Source organism: Solanum lycopersicum, chromosome 7, assembly GCF_036512215.1.
Source record: "Solanum lycopersicum chromosome 7, SLM_r2.1".
NCBI lineage: Eukaryota > Viridiplantae > Streptophyta > Magnoliopsida > Solanales > Solanaceae > Solanum > Solanum lycopersicum.
In genome coordinates, this window is record NC_090806.1 from 6,877,860 (window position 1) to 6,899,930 (window position 22,071).

The window sequence follows — 22,071 nt, forward strand, 5'->3', positions numbered from 1 at the left end:
ACATCCAGTCCATTATTCACATGTTGAATCAGAACCAGACAGTTTACCTTGGTATTTTGACATAAAGAGGTACTTGGAGTCTGGGACTTATTGTGAAGACGCTACGACCAATCAGAAGAAGTCGATACGCCGTATGGTTCTCAATTTCTTCCTAAGTGGAGAAGTCCTGTATAAGAGAACTCTAGATTTGGGTCTACTAAGATGTGTGGATGTTGATGAAGCTGTGAGGCTTATTGAACAGATACATGCCGGAATTTGTGGTACACATGTAAATGGGCTCACTTTGGCAAGAAAGATTCTACGAGCCGGGTATTTCTGGATGACTATGGAGAATGACTATTGCGAATTCGTGCAAAAATGCCACGGATGTCAAGTGCACGGTGATTTGATACGAGTGCCACCTCACGAGCTTAATGCTATGAGCTCACCTTGGCCATTTGTAGCTTAGGGAATGGATGTCATTGTTCCTATAGAGCCAGCCGCTTCTAATGGACACAGATTTATCTTGGTTACCATTGATTATTTCACCAAGTGGGTGGAAGCAGTTTCTTACAAGTCGGTAACCAAGAAAGTGGTGGACAATTTTGTTCGCAACAATCTGATATGAAGATTTGGAGTGCTAGAATCCATCATTACTGATAACGGTGCAAATCTCAACAGTCATTTGATGAGAGAGATATGTGAGCAATTTAAGATTATTCATCGAAATTCAACTGCTTATCGCCCCCAAATGAATGGAGTTGTAGAGGCCGCCAACAAGAATATCAAAAAGATTTTGAGGAAAATGATTGACAAACATCGAGGTTGGCATGGAATGTTTCCATATGCTTTAATGGGTTATCGAACGACGGTCAGAACATCGACTGGTGCTACTCCATACTTGCTAGTATATGGATCAGAAATAGTTATACCTGCTGAAGTTGAGATACCGTCCTTGAGAATCATCCAAGAAGCTGAAGTGAGTAAAGCTAAATGGGTTAGCAAACGGATTTACCAACTAACTTTGATTGATGAGAAGAGAATGGATGCAGTCTGCCATGGCCAGTTATATGGACAGAGAATGACTCGTGCCTTTCACAAGAGAGTAAGAGCCAGAAATTTTGAAGTTGGTCAGTTGATTCTTAAGCGTATTTTCCCTCATCAAGAAGAGTACAATGGAAAGTTCGCACCAAACTGGCAAGGTCCTTACATGGTTCGAAAAGTATTATCTAGAGGTGCTTTGGTCCTATCAGAGATGGATGGAAGTGTATGGCCTAAACCTATCAACTCAGATGTCGTCAAGAGATACTACGTGTGAAGCTTCATTTTGCACTTCTGTTATTTACTTGTAATCATTCTGTTTTGCTTGTATTTGTTTTGCTTAAATTCTTATCCCTTTTGTAATGAACTACGTCTGACCTGAATTCTTGAGAATGAGATACGTAGGCGGCCTATGTCGGCTTCGGTCACCCCCATTTATCCCCTTTAATTATTTTTTGTATCTAAACTACGTTCTACCTGAATTCTCAAGAATGAGATACGTAGGCGGCCTTTGTCGGCCTCGGTCGGTTTCTTTGTAAATTTTATTCTTGTTAACCTTTAAGGGGAACTACGTTTGACCTGATTCCTGCCTCAACAGGATTCGTAGGCGCCACAAGGGTTTGGTCATATCTCCCGTAAGATTTCTATTCCCCTTTACAATAGAAACTGGGACAAATTTTGAGAGGGACTCAAAAATTTCCAGAAGAAGTTTCCTCTTCAGCAGGTCAAGCTAAAGATATTTCGAGATCTACAACTGGGACAGAATTTTTGAGAAGATCTCAAAAATTCCGCAATCTGCTCAGCTACAATGAAAAGATAAGCAAGATAGTAAACTGGTACAGAAATTTTGAGAATGGCCTCAAAATTTCATCATGGGACTTACCTATAAGTCCGTAATGACTCTTAAGACTCACCGGCAAACGATCAGATAGACCTCTGAGTGTTAGGTTCAAAGAAGTTTGTTAAGCCTGATATCACATGACTTGGCAGTGACCTTTTCAAGATACTATTTCTCTAAATTTTATTTCTCTTAAATTTTCCCTTTTACGTTTCATTTGTTTGGCATAAAAATTTTGTCTTATCTATCAAGAGTCGGGAAATTGGAAAAATCAAGAAATCGACACAGATCAGTACATCTTTATAATTGATAATTTTTCTGTGGACGCAGGTTTATAGCTTTGCTTTGAAATTGGCAAAATTCTTCCGACGAATGAACAAGGAGAACTCCAAAGAGGAAAAATTATTCCAAAATCAATGACTTCTATAGAAGCAAAAGGCATTTTATATCACTTATGGCGGAGACTTGGGAATATGAATTATTTATTTCAGTCAATTACCAACAATATGAAATTTACAAAGAGCGTTTAGCCAGATTCAAAAGCGAATCAAACAGGAATCTTAAGGAAGAGTTTACGATTTCCGTGAAGGGCGCTATTTGAGTCACATTATCAAGCAAGATAGTCATTTGTAAATCAGGACAATGCATTACCCAAGATTAGATAGTTATTTTATTGTTATTATCGACCAAGGCGATATATTATTTGGAGGTCGTCTTGTCGTTATCATCAACAGAGACGAGATGAATAATCATGCATTGCGGAAAATCATGCATCACGAAAAATCATGCATCGCGAAAAGTCATGCATCGCGGAAAATCATGCATCGCGGAAATCATGCATTGCGGAAAGTCATGCATCGCGGAAAATAATTATGCGTCACGAGAAGATTTCATGCCTTGTCAAATTTATACATCGCGAGAAGATTTCATACCTCTCTGAAATTTAGACATCGCGAGAAGACTTCATACCTCGCTGGAATTTATGCATCACGAGAAGAATCCATGCCTCGTTGAAAATCATGAATCGCAAAAATCATGCATCGCGGAAAATCATGCATCGCGAGTCAATAATTATGCGCCACGAGAAGATTTCATGCCTCGTCAAATTTATGCATCACGAGAAGATTTGATACCTCGCTGGAATTTATGCATCGCGAGAAGATTTCTTACCTCGCCGAAAGTTATGCATTACGAAAAGATTTCATACCTCGCAGGAATTTACGTACCCCGGGAAGATGTTCATGCCCCGCAAGAAGTCATGTATGGATAAAGAAATGGAAATCGTGTATCTCAAGAGGAATATTTATCCATCGGCCTCAACTACATTTCTTATTTTTGATAAAAGCAAACATCAAGAAAAGTATCGAAGATGGCGACAAAAAGAAATATCGATATCGCATCAGCATTTATTTATTTATTTATTTCGACATCAAGTATAGAGTACATCGAATATTATACTACAAAACACAAGTCATAAGCTTTATTTGATGTACGTCAAACTGATAGAGTTGACGTCTAATATTGAGGAGAACAATGAAGTGTCGACATGGTAAAAATACACTGTCTCCCATCCTAATTGCATTTTTAAGTTGACGAGTTTTATTTCAGTCTTTGCCAAGAGCATCCAAAAGGATGAATTCTCCAAAAACCACAAGTGCGGACGACATCAAAAAGGATGCATCACAACGTGAAACTTTTCCTTAGCAGCAAACTGAGACACAGTCCGAAGAGGAATGTCAAACTCTTAGGATATAAGCAGGGGAGCGACTTCCACCACAATCGAACCACTCCCATCCAAAGACATGTGGGTTATTTTTTAATTTTGTCAGTTTCAGTTTCGCATCCGGGAGTTCCGATTTACCGGAAGCAATTTTCAAATCTGAGTGATGATACACCAAGAGTTTTGGAAATGATGTCCGTGTAAGTTCTTACCTATGGATGTGAAGAGTTCCACATTCATTGCTAAGAGGTTACAAGCCTCCTTTTCATGCTCGTTTAATTTGTCACTTGTCCAAAACCGAAGGTTATCTAGCATAATATATTTCCTTTTCAACTGATCGAGTCGAACTACACACAGCTTGATTCCTGAAGCTTTAAGGATATGTAGGCGGATTCAATGTTGAAAACTCGGTTGTATTCCAACATTCGCTCTCCAATTTTATTCTAGAGCATTTCGATACCTTCATAGTTCGGTATTGAGGTAGCTTTTGAATTCTTTCAAAGTCGTGCATTATATCAAGCTTATCGAACAACAAGTGGTCTGAATTCTCATATAGCCTGAGATATGTAGGAAACCCGTTCAAGGGTTCGGCCATAATTCTTAAATCCTTTGTCGAATCCTTCCCTTAAAGATGAATGGGGTTGGTCAAAATTGGCTTGGTCAATTTCATTTCCCTCGAATTTCTTGTATCAATCCAAGTAAAATGAGGGACAGTTGTTCACACCCAATTTCGACCCTCCTCGGTATAAATTAGTTTTCGAGCTTCTTAAATTTTCAAACAATTTAAAATAATTAGTTTTATAAATCTTGTTAAAAATAATAATAATATATGAACTTTATGTTATTTTGAATACTTTTGTCATTTTTCTTATAATTTTAGATAGCCTATATATTTTACATGATTATATATGTAGTTGGTATATTTTACGATTTTTTCACAAAATATTTTAAATTTTAGTAAGTATTCTATTTGACTAATTTAGCTTAAATTATGGTTATATTTTGTATCACTATTTTTACAATTAAAATAATTATATTACTAAGATAAAGAAGCTCGTTGATTAATTAATACAAATTCATTTTTTATTTAAGGTTTAGCCAAATTTATTATCCTAACTTAATTTGTCTATTAATTAAATTAATCCCTCTTAAAATTCCAATTCAATTTTGGGCCTTTTTGCAAATGCCCTCTAATTCCCTTTCCAACCTTTTTTTTTTATGGAAAATTTAGCTTACTAGTCAAAAAAATTAACTTATTTAGTGATAATACCCATACTTTAATAATATTAGTAAACATGTCAAAAAGGTCATTATTTTAAAAATAAATAATTATTCTGATATTATTAGTTTTCTCTCTCTCATTAGTTACACTTTTTTTCTCTCTCTCACTCTCATATATTACACATTTTTCTATATTTATGTAATTGGATAAATATTAATGTCATTTTAATTTTTTTGTCTCTTTTCTTAAGCTTATCAATTACATTTTCTATTATTCTCATTTAATTTCATTGCAAGATTTGAAGATTAACATTGATTTGGGTATTATGTTTTTCAGATTCTTTATTTATTTACAAACTGATTTTAGTGTGTGTTTTTTTATTTTTTTTGTTTTGTTGTTATTCTTAAAACATTTTTTATGGTTTGAGACTACATAATTCTCTGTACAATGGACGTTTCAAGAGAGTTACTAGAGGTATTGGACAAAATAATCAAAGTTCTTCCGATTTTCCATAATTTAATTTTTTTTCACTCAAGAATTAAACAACAATGTAGATTCCGCTTCTAAATCTAAGGAGGATATACGATGGGGAAAAATTCTTGAATCCATTGATATGCAAAATCCCACACAAATTCATAACCATGAAGTTGAAGAAGATTAATTTGTTGGAGAAGAGGTTGTTGTTGGGTTTTTTTGCATGTTCTGTGTCTTGCATGTTTAGTTTAATTTGTTTAGTAATTTTTAAGATTCAAAAAAATTCATATTACAATGCGTTTGAAAGTGTATATGGAATTTTTATTATGTTATAGTTAATATTTATTTTTGTATTTCATATATTTTTGTTGTATTTTGTGTTCTGTTTTTCTTTTTCTGTTAGTTATATCAAATATAACACATTATATAAGTTTGATTGTGTATATTTCATAGTTTTAATGTTTTTTGTATTCATAGATTTGGAAGTGTATATTGAATTTTGTTGTTGTTTTAGTCAGTAGGTATTGTATTTTGTATCCATAGATTTGGAATTGTATTTCATATATTTAATTCATTTTGTATTCGGTTTTTTTTTTGTGATAGTTATGTCAATGTATAACAGTTAGTATTTATTTTTGTATTTCATAGTTTTATTGTTTTTTGTATTCATAAATTTGGAAGTATATATTGAATATTGATACTGTTTTAGTCAGTATGTATTTTTACAATTAATAGTTGTATTCATTAAAAAATTATGTTGCATTGTTTCTGAATTTGACATTTTTTTCTAATTTGTATTTATTCTAAAGGTATGTCAACTAGTAATGCATTTTATTTAAGAATAAGTACACCAAATATTCAATTATTTCTTTTCAATTTTATATTTCATTCACTTTTTCATCATACTAATTTTTTATATTTTATATATTATTATACAAAATTCTAAATAAAAACTAGAATAAATAGAAATACAAATAAAATACATATTTGAAATGAATACATACAAGATTTTTGAAAAAAAATTAACTATATAGGGAAAAAATATATGAATACATTCGGCATATCTATTGGAATGAATACAACCTAATAAAAAACTATAATAAATACAAATAGAATATATTGTGGAATGAATAAAATTTTAAAAACGTAAAAATTCTGGAGAAATTAAAGAACAAAGTTTAAAGTTTATTTGAAAATGTAACTAATGAGAAAATTAAGTGATCCTTACCTTTTTTGAAATATTCTCTCCTTTGATTTTCTCCCTTTTGTTATTAAATAATTATATTCTTTAAATAAAAACAAATAATAAAAACATAAATAAAAACATAAATGTGGACATTTTTATTAAATATTGAAAGTGTTGCTAATGAGCCCTCTTAAATGTCAAAATATTGACATGTTGAAAAATTTCACTTTTTTTATTTCCCAGGTTCAAATTTTTTAATCAGCAGCCCACTTTAACCCATTTTCCCTTTAATTCATTTAAATGACCAGATTTGGGCCTACTTCTTTTTCCAATTCCCCTTTTATTTTCCAGCCAGCTCATTCCTCCTACCCGGCCCATAATCCCTAAATCCCTAACCCAATTCCCTTCTCCCCCTTTTTCCTTTCGACCCATCCCCGACCCGATTCCCCTTCTTCATCTCCTACACGCATTCCCCAGAAAAAACAGAACATGTGCGTAAAAAGAAAATCCCAGAAATTTAGCAACCCATTAGCCGTTTCTCGCGCTGTCTGGCCTTACCCCTCAATCCTCGAGTCGTCCCCCTCCTCTGCAAGTCGTACGAGGGCGTTGGAGGACAGGCCCAGGTGGATAAAATCTCCTTTCTCCATCGTCCTTTGCTTGAAAATTCGATGGTTGCGATGGCTTGTTCTGTTAAAGGTTCGTACTCGTTTACCTGCCGTCCTTATCCTTTGGGTGAAGAGAGGATTTCGAATTCAAAAGGAGACATGAAATCACGAATTTGCCCCAAACCTTCTTTCGTTTTCCCCCCGCTCTCCACCTTTGAGAAATGGCTATATATACTACCATTTCCTCACTGTTTGAGGGGTTGGTTTTTCTGGCTATTATCACTGTTACAAAAATACAAACAATCACAAAGAATTGAAGAAAATAAGGCACTAGTTCGGGGGTAGTTTACACACTAGAGGTTGAAGGCAACCTATAGAAATCGAGTTTGGAAGTGAAAGTTTAGGCCCCAAAAGTTGGAAGCGGCTTCATTTCAGTCTAAAGTTCCATCCCTTCCTCGTTCTATTCTCATTCCATCACTGTTTCCAGAGTTCGTCGCAGTGGTCAGATTTCTATTGTAGTCTCCTTTACCAGCAAAGTCTCAGTCCCTGCTCGGAGAAAGGTAATGCTTCCTTTTATTTGCGTCTTGTTTCAGTGTTGAATGCGATGCAATGAATATTGTTGTTTCCTCTGTTTCGTCACTGTTTTGGTTTACTCGTTTCGACTTCTATGCTCTTCTTCGAAAGATTGTTTGGTGTGATTGATTCATTGTTGATTGTGACGGGTATGCTTCAACTTTGTTAAGTTCCATTTGGGTCTGCTGGTATGCAGTTCTTTGCTTCGATTGTATTGTGTTTAGCTTGAATATGTAAGTTCGAAATGAGTTCTCGTATTATTTGTCGAATAGTCTTTATTTGCTTGTCTTGAGGATGTTGTGGTGAAGGTTCATCGCAGGTCATTATTTTGAATCAATATTTGAACTCTCGTAATGAATCTGTTGGCTCAAATTTGGTTCCAGCCATGCTCATTTGTCGTTTAACTAGATTCTGTTGGCTACATCTTCGATTTTTGATGTTTAGAGACTAAAGGAGTTTGAAGTATCTCTTTAAATTCATGTGAATTTAGTTGTTTTTGTTCTTTATGAATTCAAATGAACAAGGTTTTTTTTTTGCTTTGCTTGAAGTATTTCTTTCTTCCATTTAAATGCACCACTGTTTTAAAGTTCTTCATCGGTTGGGATATACTTCTAATCGTTTCTTTCTACGGTACTGCTGTAACTAATTCATATTTACAAATCATGTTCTTTCTTTCCCATCAAATGAGCTGCATGTTGGAATCTCCAAACTGATTTTGAACACTAGAGGTTTGTTAAGGAAAAGCAATAAGCATTGTAGTTATATCATACATGATCGAATCTGGAAAGATAAATGAGTCATTGAGGACTATTTAACAGGAGCATATAAAACCTTCATGGACAGTGGCCTTTGTAGTTGACTCCCTTAATCTGAAGTCCTACAGCGAGTTAAATGAACTGTTTTCTTGCCTAGTTTGATTGATAGTTGGATTGTGCGTGATCAAAATTCGTCTCTGTCTTGTGTAGCTGTTTCCTTTCATATTTTGCAGCTCACTTCCTTCATTCTTAATGGTTCCATTTCTGCATTTTTGATTTTGAAGTATTGTTTTTGAAATTTCGAGTAAACTATATGTTGTTGCTTTCATACATTCAAGCATGCATAGCTGAAGTTTGTAGGATTTTGTTTAAGTTATGTCTTGCTCCGTCTCCGACTTGCTTTCTAGTTGTGTTTGTTTGATGTCAATTGCATGGATTATCATTATTATTTTGTTTACGGGTGACATTAATGTTATTATGTGATATTGAATTCTACCCTCCTAATTCCTTTTCTTTTGTCTTGTTTGTTTGCATGTAAAACTATTCTCGAGTCCTCATGGACCTCACTCTAATTCCTTGCACCTTCTCGTTGAGCCATAAAGGCTTAAAACACCCTTCCCGAGTCAGTCAACCTCCTGAAAGGATGTACAGGTCGGAAAAACCAGCAGAGGCTGCTAGAGAATTACAGTTTGCAGGTGTTGAAGAAAGTTGTATACCATCTATATACACATGGTATACCCTGATATACAGTTTGAAAGGCGTACAGGAAGCAAAGATCAAAATCTGGGTTGATAGAAGTCCAGATACACTGCTGAAAAGGAGCTTTCAACTTTCGAAAGTTGAAAAACAGGATGATATACATCCTGCATACACTGATATACAGAAATGTTATACCTTAAATAGGTCTAAAAAAATATGAATGGCAGATTAACGTTCAGGGACGCCAATTTGAGATAAAATACAGGAATAGGCAATGAATACGTGCATAGGATACAGACCGTATACATTGGTATACATCTTTTGGGTGACGATATACAATTGTTAAACAGGTTTAAAAATGGTACAGGTACAAATACGCAGAAATAATTTGGAAAATACAGGGAAAATAACGGAAACTGTGTTCGAACAATGCAGGGCTCAAAAGTCCCAAAAAATAGATTGAATATACACCGTATACAGTAGTATACATCTTGTGTATACTTCTTATTTCTTACAGGAAACGGGCCAGGGCCCTTTTCAGCAAAAGTTTTTAATAGGCCCAAAGATCAATTTGTTTTGCAGGATTTGAATTGTTGAAAAGGGCCCAAATTCAAATAGTTCAATATAGGACAGGTGGGCCAAAGCCCAACTTAATGATTTTGGGTATCTAGCCCAAAGTCAAATATTATTTTTCTTCCTTATTTATTATTTGTTTGAATTAATTAATATTTTGGTAGAATTTTAATAATCTCCTAAAGCGCAGTCATTTTTTATTATTTTAAATTTTACTATTTTATTTGTTTGCTTTTATCACCATTTAGTTTTCCTTAAGTTAATTTCCTTTAGATGTTCTCCTTTAGAAATAAATAAAAAAATGGAATAAAATATGTTAAAATGAATTTTCTCTTTACTTAGTTAAAAAAAATTATTTTAAAAGTCATTTAGTCAAATCGCCGGTCAACCGCAAGTTAGCTGGCATCCCGAGGGCCTAACACCTTCTCGGGATGTACATTGAACTTCGAACCTTTTTCAATTGATTTTATCTGTTTTGAATCTTTGAAAATTTTAAATTTTTCTTGATTTTATCAAAAATTGAGTAGCGACTCCTTAATTTGGAAAGTCAATTTTTCTTAAATAATAAGATTAATTGATTTTACGGAACCGAGTCATCTGCACACCATTTTAAAACAAATAGTAGTATATTTTTAAAATAAAACAACCATGATTTAGATAATTAATATCTAAGATATTTGCTTCAATTTTAGTAAATTTTCAATCATTCTTGCATTCAATAGCATTCTAAAGATAAAATTTCCTTTTTCACATTTAGTTTCAATTCTAGATGTTGGTACTTGTATTATTGTTGTCAATTGTAATTATAAATAATTGTAATTAAAAAATTATATTTAGTTGTAAAAGAAATTTGTAGCAAAAAATTTAATTATTTGTTATAAATTTTAAGTTGTCGTTATTGAAAATCTTACATATTTTATGACAATTTTTTTGCTATCACTAAATCACATATTGATTAGAGACGATAAAATATTTATCAACCAATTATTTATATTATTAGTGACGAAAATAAATGTCTTAACTAAATCTAAATTTTTATTGCTAAAACTTAATATTTAACTACGAGGTTTAATTTGTTGATATTGTAACAACATATTTTTGAAAGAAATTTTTTTGAGTCCAAAAATCAATAAATTTAAGGCAAATTTTATCATGAATCATATACATTATTGGTTATCATGAATCATATACATTATTGGTAAGGAAATAATGATTCACTGGTAACTTTAAATTCGTTACTAACACTACTTAGCAAATGATGCGAGTTAATTTTTTGTGAAAACTTTAATGGACAAAATTTTACAAATTTTTATGTTTCGTTACCAAAATTATGTGTCTCATATATTTAAGCACGAAAAATAAATATTGTCATTAAAAATAAATAATTAGTGAAGAATTTAATGATGTATCTAACAGTTTTATAGTTATATATCATATTTGTTGTAGTGTGTATCCATGATTGTGGAGTGATAGAAGGTTGGCCAATCAACATTAGTAATGTATTCTACAATTGATTACCATAGAAACACACATCAACTAAGTGTATTTGCAATAAAATTTAAAGTGACAGAAAATAAACTGCAATCACAAATAAAATAAGAAGAAACATGATTTTATTCATTAAGATTGCGGGTACAATTCTGTTCCTCCCTTTATTCTCCTCTCGTAAGATTTATCCATTATTCGAGGGTCGTTAGTAGCGTATTTCTCGAACTGAGATGATTTAGATTTGACCTCTATATGAATATTCCATCAATTTGGGGAATATTCAAGATTTTGATCTTTTAATGGAATTTTCGAGGTACCTTTTAAGAGAATTTAATACCCTTTATATATGCATAAATTAGGGTTTAATGTTGAGTAGCCTTCAAGTATTCTAATTTTAAAAACTGAATACACCTTCTAGAATCTCAATTCAAATTAAACACGTCTTATAGAGTATTACAAAATTTCAATGTTCCTATATTCATAAAAATATTTGCACTAACACACAAGTAGAATCTACATTCATACAGGAGATAACACATTTTCCATTTATTCAGTATCTTAGCAATCAACATATTTCCATGAATGCATAAACACAAAGTAAATGTATATTTTGGTCAATGCTGGTTCTGAAATATCAACCCCTAACATCTAACTGTTGCTAAGATATCTAAATAATTGTAGATAAATACTCACGTCGTGGTTTCATATTTCTTGAGTAAAGAGATTTCACGTAAAATTATTGTGTTTGATTTACTTTGAGTTATTATTTATTTTTCATATTATTATTTCATTGAGTGACCTGATCCAGTTATCACTGGTGAACTCATAATACATTCTAACATAATCACTTTGCCCATGAAAGTTGAAAGAGCTTCAAAAAAGATCCTAATAGAATAGTTAGTATTTTTTAAAATAAAGATAAAATATTTTAAAAAGTAACTTGTATATTTTACTTAACGTGACAAATATTTTGTAGAGCAACTTGCACATATAACAAACACAAAACTTATGTTTGTTTGCTATAGCAAAGTTTGCATAATTGCACTCCATAGCAAACACAAATATGTATAATTCGCTATACATATATAAAGAACCAATTCTATAATTCGCTATACATATACCAAAGAAAGAAGTTGAATACAAATCAATTGTATAATTTGTGTATGTATAAAATTAGAAAGAGAGAAAAGCAAAAGAAAATTGCGCAGGGAAATTTTAATATTATATAATTATAAGTGTATAGAACGAAAATATACGTATTTGTATGTGTATATACAATTTTCTCTCGCTTTATACAAACAGAAACACAATTTATACATTTTGTTTCTATTTGTATAAGCGATAGAGACGAGGGTGGCGAGCGAGAGAGGGAGTGTGGCGAGTGAGAGTTTGAGGGAGAGAGGTGACTGGCAAACAGTTCGCTACACGACACAATTAAATCAAAGTGTGGTTATTAACATTTAATTTGATTTGTTAATTTGTCATTATATATATAATGTTGATGATGATTTAATTGTTACTTTAATTTTTAAATTTTACAAAATACAGATGGATTGAATCTATAAACTTATTTGTTTAGTTTTTTTTTTTTAAAAAAAATACAAATTTCTTAAAACATAATTAGTAAGTACTTGTAATTTTGGGTTTAACAAATTATTTGTAAATCATATAAGATTTTTATAATCATGCCAAGTGTGGAGAAATTTACTACGGCAAAGACATTTTACATATCAATTTACAAGGAGTAATTGACTATAATAAACACCTTTTTATTTTCTACACTTACAAGTCACAACAAAAATAATATATGTATTAGTTTTGTGTATGAACAATACCTTGCTTGCTACAATTTTTATGCTATGTATAGCTTGCATTAGTTAAACAATATTGTGTATAAAGGTGTGTATTACTAAGGGGTCATTTGGTAAAGTGTATAAGAATAATAGTAAATAGGGTAAATTAATAATGTTTGCATTAGTAATGCTTGAATTAGTTATGTTTGCATTAAATTTATATAGGAGCGCAAGGAACTCCTTATAAGGTTCTAGAAAAAACTTCCAACAGACACTCCACTCAGAGAAGCAGAGCTCAGACTCAGACTCAAAGCCCTACGGAAAGAGAAGAACTCTCTTGTGATACATACGTAAATTATTTTAATACATGGCTTAGTATGCATTAAAACAACATGTATTGCATAAAAATTATATACAAAGATACTCTCGACAATTAGTGAAAAAGATGTAAAAAATAGTAGAGGGACAATTGAGTCTTTAACCATGTTAATGCATTCATTTAAACCATCTCATTACTAATTGACATAAGTCATCTGTAGACCCTTAAAGTTGTTCGCATAGTTCATTTAGACACCTCAATTTAATAGTATACCTATTGAGCATCTTTACTGTTCAAACATATACCTATTAAATACTTTTCGGTGACATGACATCATGAGTGTATTATAGGTCTAAGGCAGCGCGTGAAGCCAGAAACTTATTTTGGCAGACCAATCAAAATGGAGATGTCAACATTAGAAAAAAATTAACTTTTTTTTTTCTATCAGAAAAATTTATAACTTAAACATATAAAAGAGAAATTAAAAAATCTCTGGCATCATCTTCCCCAATTTGTCTTCCCTTCTCAATTCAATATTTTCATTAGACAAATTCCGTTGCCACCATCCCTTGACATACCTCTTTCCCGTCTAATCCTTCATTCTTTTTTTTTGACTAAATATTAGGAATATTTACATTAGTTTTTTACCCTAAGCAATAAATTAAATATTTGTATAGAGCATTACATGCATGCAAATGACATTTCTATCTATCAATCTATGTATAGGTTGTCACTATGTAAAAGTTTCAGTAAAAATAACAGCAACATAACGATATAGTGATATTAATCGCAAATACAGCTAGATACAATAAATTTAATACTCATTTCATTCATTTTTAGTTGTTATTTATTCCTAAAATATATTTTCATTTTACTTGATATCATTTTGAACATATCAAGGAAATACAATTATCTTTTTTCATATTTTTATCCTTATTATTAAATACAATTAATACTACATATCAATTAAGAGGGATTTATAGTGTAATAAACATACTTATACCAATAATTATTTTCGTAATAAGTGTGTTAAATTAAACAATAACAAATAAAAATAAACGGACAAAGTATTATTTGACTAGTAGTAATCAACCCATTAATATAAAAGATTTATACAATTAAAAATCCTTTTTTGGTTGTTTTTTTCCTTTAAATGTTCTTCTCTTCTTGTTTTTTTCATGGGACCAACATTTCTATCTAAACGATTGAGATATATACCAACTGATGAAAAAGATATATGTTTCCAAAATAGGAAAATGAATTGATATATAGCTTTATTGGAGTCCCATTGTTTTAAAGTCAGCATTATGAAATTGTTTTTGTAAATGTATAATAATAATTTAAACATATTACATTAGTTTTACTTGTTATATTATCTATGTAGATTTAGATTCCAAACAAATTAAAGATAAGTTTTTACCCAATTAATTTCTTTAATGGAATCCACTACAATCAATGGCTTCAATGTCTTTATATTTGTTAATTAAAACATATAGTCAACAAATCTAATGATAAAATTAACAAGTATTTTCTTCTTATAGTGACATATATTTTTTTAAAAATATATATCTATTGTTCTTCATGCATCATATAACAATTTTATTTATCTATAATTTTTATAAAGATGGAAGTGGTTTTGCTAATTTATAAAACTATTCTTCAGAACCCTTTTTAAGGAAGATTTTAATCCATATATTTTGAGAAATACTTAATTTTTTTAAAATAATATTTTTTTTAAAAAAAATGACTTTTCTTATAAAAGTAGAAAAAATAAGTTTCATAAATACACGCTTCAAGTTTTTTGTCTCCTCCTTACTCGTCCACCTTTTACCCTGAATCCCCACTCCTTATCTCATAGTGTTTTGCTATGCATAAACACTTTTGCGATATTATTTTATTGCATACTTATCAGATATTATAAGAGTGATAGAACACTCTTTACGGATAAAAATACATAAATCTCGTAACAAATGCATACATTTGTATTCAAACTATTATCAACTGAAAGTTTCTTCAAATATATATTTATATGATAACATATTTAGTGTTAACAGTTGAATCAATTTCTAGAAAGGTATTTTCAATTAAGAGTAATAATGATCGATTTCTTGTCTTTCGAAAAAAAAAAACCAGAAGGGAATCAATGCTTTCTAATTTAAAAAGTGTGAATATTGAGTTTTATGAATTTGATTTTATTTTACATTATGACAAAAAAATGTGTGATCATTTGGTAATGGCCATTGCTATTGCTCAAAGTTGTTCAACATTGAAATAAAATAATTACAATAATAATTTTAATATAACTTGCTAAAATATTCAAGATAGTAATTGAAAATGGTTACATTAAAACTAATACAATTTCTTACATATTTTTCAATGCAATTAACCTCTAAAAAATTGAAAAATTTAAATCATTATCTATTAAATTAATACTACCTTAATTAGAAAATAAATTTATTTAAATTTTATTTTTAGTATTAAACTTAATTGAAAAAAGAAAAATATTTTAAAAATTCATGCGGAGTAAAGCGGGTTGAAATGGCAAAGATTGTTGTGTGGACGGAGTAGGGTACGTTAAACATTTGTGCGGGTTAAGCTCAATCCACCCCATACCTACCCATCGCAAATAACATTTGCAATCATTTTTCATCACAAATATGTATATTTTTTTAACCAAAATTTGATATCTATATAGTATGTAAGTTTTTTAGGAAAAGGATATTGCTTGACACCCCTTGGAGAAAGGTAGCTCTACCCCTGCGAAATATGATAAACAACATATAATAAGAACTATAAGGGTACTACGACATGCACTAATTAATAATAAGCTTATACATTCACAAAGCAAGATAACATTATACCCCTACTAACATTCTAACCTAATACACGACACTTCTTCCTATCTATGTTCTTGCTAATATTGACTTCAAGTTGACCCTAATTTTCCAAGGTAGATAGAATTTCTAAATTTATATTTCAATTAGAGAAAAAGAAGCTAGAAGAATGAGTTATCAATAAGTTATTTATATGTATAGTTTGTTTGTTTTTTTTTTAAAAAAATAATATATAATACACAATTTCAGTCAAAGCTAATGATATTGTCAACCAGTAAGCAGAATTATAACTCCGTCCTAATACAATAATGCACAAAGGTTTTTTGTGTGTACATATGTTACACAATGTCCAAATTTTAAATAACATATTCATGGGACAATAAATAAAACAAGAAAAAAATGTTAAATCTACTTAGATATAGAATAAGATGGATGTGACTCAATGACTAAAATTGGACTATAGTCAAATTAAATTGAAATAATTTGCAGTCACAGGTTTGAACACGTGGTATGGAGAAGCCTCAATAAGTTCGATTTGCCATTTCAAGAGATGCATATACACAATCCAATCTCCATTTCCTTTAGGGCTTAGCATTGGCATCACATATCCCGCTTTTCCGGCCCATGGAAAATGGTAAGCCCAGAACGCTGATTCACCCCATTCGAAATTAATCTTTTTCACAGGTAAATGTTGCCCCGATGACACTACCACCGCGGGTCCATCACCATTCATTGCATATATTTTTGCCATGGATGGTTCAGGACGATGAGCCTCAACCCAGTCTATCAATCCAAGAAAATGCTCTTGTATTTTCGCGATATCAACAAATTCATGGATTACATTTGCCACCCAATTAGCGATTTTTCTTTTACCTCCTCAACTTTTTTCTCTCCAAATGGGATGGAGAGAACATTACCAAAATACCCTTTTAGCGACTTATCCACATTATTTATGATCAATCGAGTCCGACCATCGACCACAATACCAAACCTAAAATTGTTGAAACCCAAGTTTCTTTATTAATTCCACATGCAATAGTTATCCACAGGAAAGCGCTGAATGATTCAAGTTTAGACCTCTGGGACGTGCCTTTTTGGTCATCATGATAATTGGCTAGTGACTGAAGGTGCTCAATTTTGTCACCGGTGACATAGTAAATTCTACTAATGACTTGATCATTAGGGTTAAGGATTTCGGATTTCATAGGAGGTAGGGTTGATAGTGGTACATATAAGTCATCGATCGAGTCATCATAGTAACCAGGATGTCGAGGAAAAAGGGATGATCGTCGAAACGATGGGAGCTGAGAGAGTGGCTTGGATTGAGCTAATTCAGACTATGACACAAGAAACAAGTTGGCTGAGTATGCATCAGCAACTCTATGATCAAATGTGCAACCCACAATTATTCCTCCATCTTTGGTTGTATACAAGTAGGTTATGGGGTTGTCTATTTTTATATTGCTCTAGCAGAAGAGTTATACCTCCTTAATCTTAATTTATGTGTCCTATATATTTCTATTTTAGTCTGTTTAAAAAATATATCGTCTTTTATATATTTAATATCACAAATTTGAAAAACTTAATTTGTTTTTTTAAAACTTTGTTATTATTTTCTCAAACAATCAAGACAGAGTATTTTTTGTTGAAAGCATGATTAGTCAAGCAAATAAATAACCGAACACATAAATAAGTCCTTTAATTTGGCTTTTTTTACATTTAAGTACTTTCCATCTTTGGTTGTATACAAGTAGACGATACTTTAACTTGTATAAAATTGAGCAAGTAGACATGTGAGTCCTATGTGGCATAATATGCACACGACACCATGTAGGACGAAAAATTGTCATGTACGATGCCAAATAGGACACGTGTCTATTCGTTTAGCTTTATACAAGTTTAAGTGTCTATTTATGCATATCCAAATTAAAGGACATATTTATGTATTATGCTAATAAAATATGTTTAATATATACTCCTTTCGCACATTTTTATTTGTCCTCTACTTAAAAACAAAAATTACTTTTACTTGTCACTTTTAACATATAAAATGCCTTATTTTCTTCCTATTTTACTCTCAGCATCAAATCATATCTCATACGGATGACTCACCCAATTAATATGGATTAATGTTGATTATTGTTTATTAGGGTATACAAAGTCCAAACTGGACAAGTGAAATTAACCGGGGGAGTAACAACTTAGCTTATATAATTCGATGATGAAGATAGTCACACACTTTAAGTGGTATTAAAGTTGATAGAAGTATTATACGAATTCGAATCACAACATCACTATTAAAATTTTTTTTGTGTTTGCCTCTTGAAGAGAATCAAAATCCTTATATGAAGTGGTAAGTTCATGATTTGACGTTTATGGATGTAAGATTTTAGTAGTTTGAAGTAACTATATTCTAACTTAATAATTTATACACTAAACCCATCTTTCGAGGCAAATACAAGATTTAAATTAAACTAGACAGTTACTTAGTTTTGTCAAATCCATAACCCGAATCGTACATCTACCTTTATGCTTGTCAAGGGAGTTTTAAAATCACATTGGTCACACACCTCAACGATTAATAATATTTTCAAATCATGTTTCGAAAAAGTCTCGGATATATCATGAATAACTACCCTCTTCAGCACCTCACACAAATAGAATTAAGGTCTGCGTATTACACCTTATTTTTTTCATATAAGATTAAATTGATTACACATTGTTATCAATGTATTTATATGTTGGGATATTCACTAAGTCACATGCATGGAATAAATAGGGAGAAATTGTTTACACATAATTATTAATACCTGAATAGCAAGAACACCATGCTTCTTTTTAGGAACAAATTTTCCCTCAATGCTTTCATCTGGATTATAAAAATTAATCTCTTTAAGCTCAACATCATTAAAAGCTTCAATAAAAGAAACACTACCATTATTGCAAAGAATCTCCGGTTCTCCGGGTGAATTTTCAACTATATCTCCAGAAAATGCATAGTAAGCAACTAATGTTTCAGCCAAAGATGTTTTGTGTATTTTAACGATTGAGTTAAATTCTAAATTTATATTAATTTTCTCCGAAACAATAATGGAATTTAGATATCAGAACATAACTCCGACCTCCAATGGAGGTAAGAGCAAACCAAGATTAGATAATGGTAGCCAATGTTCTTGCATTGGCAACACTGCTGCCACTACTTCACTCTTGTTCACTTTCACATTGAAGTTTTTCTTTGAATTCATCTCTTTTGGGAGGGGTGTGTGTGTGGAGAAAATAAGAAGTGTAAAAGGTTATCGATATATTAGAGTGATGGATTGATGGATGAGATAGTTGTATTTATAGAGTAAAAGAATTTTTATATAATCAAATAAAATTTTTAGATGATTATAAGTAACCAATCATTAAAAAAAAATTAAAGTTTGTATTATGAATTTTAAATAGAAAATATCTTTTTAAAGGCAATCGATAGGAGAGACGTAATAAAAAGAGAATACTATATTACTCAAAATGAAAAATAGGAATCTCACCAAATGAGTTACTTAGCTTCTCAATGTTGTATTGAATATATTATGTATCTATTGTAGTTTTATCTTGATTGTATCAAATTAATATATATTGATAGTATAAATATTTATTTTTTGCTGACTAATGTAGTTAAATGGGATGATTATCATTCATAAAAAGTGTGACAACATGACAAATAAAGTAGATAATTGTATTATAGTTATAAATTTAAGTATACTGATAATAAATATGAATAACAAACAACATATCAAAATATATAACAATATTTCAAAATAATAAATAATAAACAAGTTTAAATATTTCTTTAGTTAAAAAAATTAATCCATATCTAAAAGGTTCAATGTTAGTTGGTTATAATATAATTAGGATTGGTGAGGACAAGGTATTATTATAATTTGGTCCAAAAGGTGATTAAGATTTGGGAGTTTATCTTGAACAAGTGATTAATAATATTTGATATATAAAGAACAATGCCGAAAATATGTTTGAACTAGTCGATATAAATCAATCTTTTAAGCTAGCCCATGAATATATAAGCTACATCATTTACTGTCACTAATTTTAATATAGACATTTGGTTGAATTAAAAATAATTTATACACATTGATAGTGATAATATATATTACACTCATTTTCACCCCCACCCCACACAAACATAATAGAGTTTTTACAATAGCAAATATAGTACATTAGTACTTTTTATAGTTCAACTAATTGACAATGAAGGTGAGAAATTGCAAATATAGTACTTATATAGTTTTAATTTAAAATAACATGGAGCTTAAAAAGGACATAAAGTCTTTTTAAATTTGTGATTATGAATATATGGTATGATTATAAGACTTTGTGAAATTTGTACTCTTAAACATATCAATATACAAATAGCTATAAATATATTGTATCATTATAAGATTTTTAAAATTGCACGAATAGTCAGATACCAATAAAATATATGTATTTATAAAAAAAAACTAAGATTGTTGGTGATATATGTAGTTTTGAATTAAGCTTTCTTCTCTATTTAGTGATTGGTTAAATAGAGTTTGTAAAACTATAGGCAGTGTGTATAGAAAGAGCTGCGAAATTAATTAAGCACTCACTTCTGGATTCATATTAATTGTCATGTTTTGCTTTTTTTTTGAAAATTCAACTAGATAATCATAGCTTTAATAATATTTTATAATAATATTTTTATCATAATAATATAAGAATGGTTGTAGCTTTCAGTACTTTATCGTATAAATTTGAAGTATTTAAATTCTAAATAAGAGAATTAAGTTGATTTTATTTAATTTTAATTTAAAAATAACTCACATTAAAATTTTATAAACCAAAACATGCAATTTATTTGAGACGGTAATATATATGTTGTTTGATAGCAGCCTATCAGCTGAATTAATTTGAAGTCTTACGTTTTATAATTAATAATGAGATTAGAAGTCTCAACAAGAAACAATTAACAATGTAAGTTTCTTATATGACATATTGTGAAACAATCTCATCTCTTTATCGCCTTCTGAATCATTTTCAGAGACAGATTCATGATTAGAATCTTATGAAGTAATATAATTTTTTAAATTATAATTTTATTTAATTTATTAAGTTCGAAATTTATTTTTTACATATATTTATTAAAAAGAACTTCAATCGAAGTAACTTATAATTACCTCAAGTAATAATAAGACTAATTAAATCATCAAAACTACTTGATATTATTTTTTTACTTTTCCGCCATAGAGTTGCATTATTGGTTAGAAATGAATTTTCTAAAATTTAACGATATATCATTAATTGATTTAGTCACAGTTGTTAATTGATTTAGTCACAGTTGAAAGATAACCTATGGTTGGATAATTGATTTATAGATGTGTATCCTTCATGTCTGAAAGTAGGTAGAAAAATGACATTATCAAACGCACTGTAAAATTTTCATTTATTCATTAAAGAAAGTACCTTTTGAAAAAATTATTTTTTCTTTCATACCTATCATAAAAATATATCTGTTCAGGAACAAAACATTAATGTGTTCGCAACATATAACAAATGATATACATCCCTCCTTTAGTCCTAAACTTAATTTTAACCTTTTTGCCTCATTGTTAAAAGGGAATTTTTCAAAATATCAATATTTTCACATTTAATAGGATCCATCGTTAACACTTTTAATATTTACTAAAAATGTCAAATATTTAGTTTATTATGTATCTTGTTTAAATATTATTTAAAGAATATAATTGTCAACTAACAAAAAGGAGAAATTTAGGGGAGAATTTTTTTTAAAAAATAGGAATAATTCGCTTTAGTCTCATCAGTTACAAAAATTCAAAAGTAAACCTAAATTCAAAAAAATAAACACAAAGAACTCATCCCACCTGTTCATCAAATTTCTAGTATCAATTTTTAAATTTTCATTGATAATACTCAATTTATGTTGAAATGAATTC

General features: G+C 30.4%; 1 pseudogene; it reads right to left on the minus strand.

Annotated features, from left to right (window-relative positions):
* Positions 1-16,381: 16,381 nt before the first annotated feature.
* On the minus strand, positions 16,382-19,395 carry LOC101248568 (coniferyl alcohol acyltransferase-like; annotated as a pseudogene).
* Positions 19,396-22,071: the final 2,676 nt, after the last annotated feature.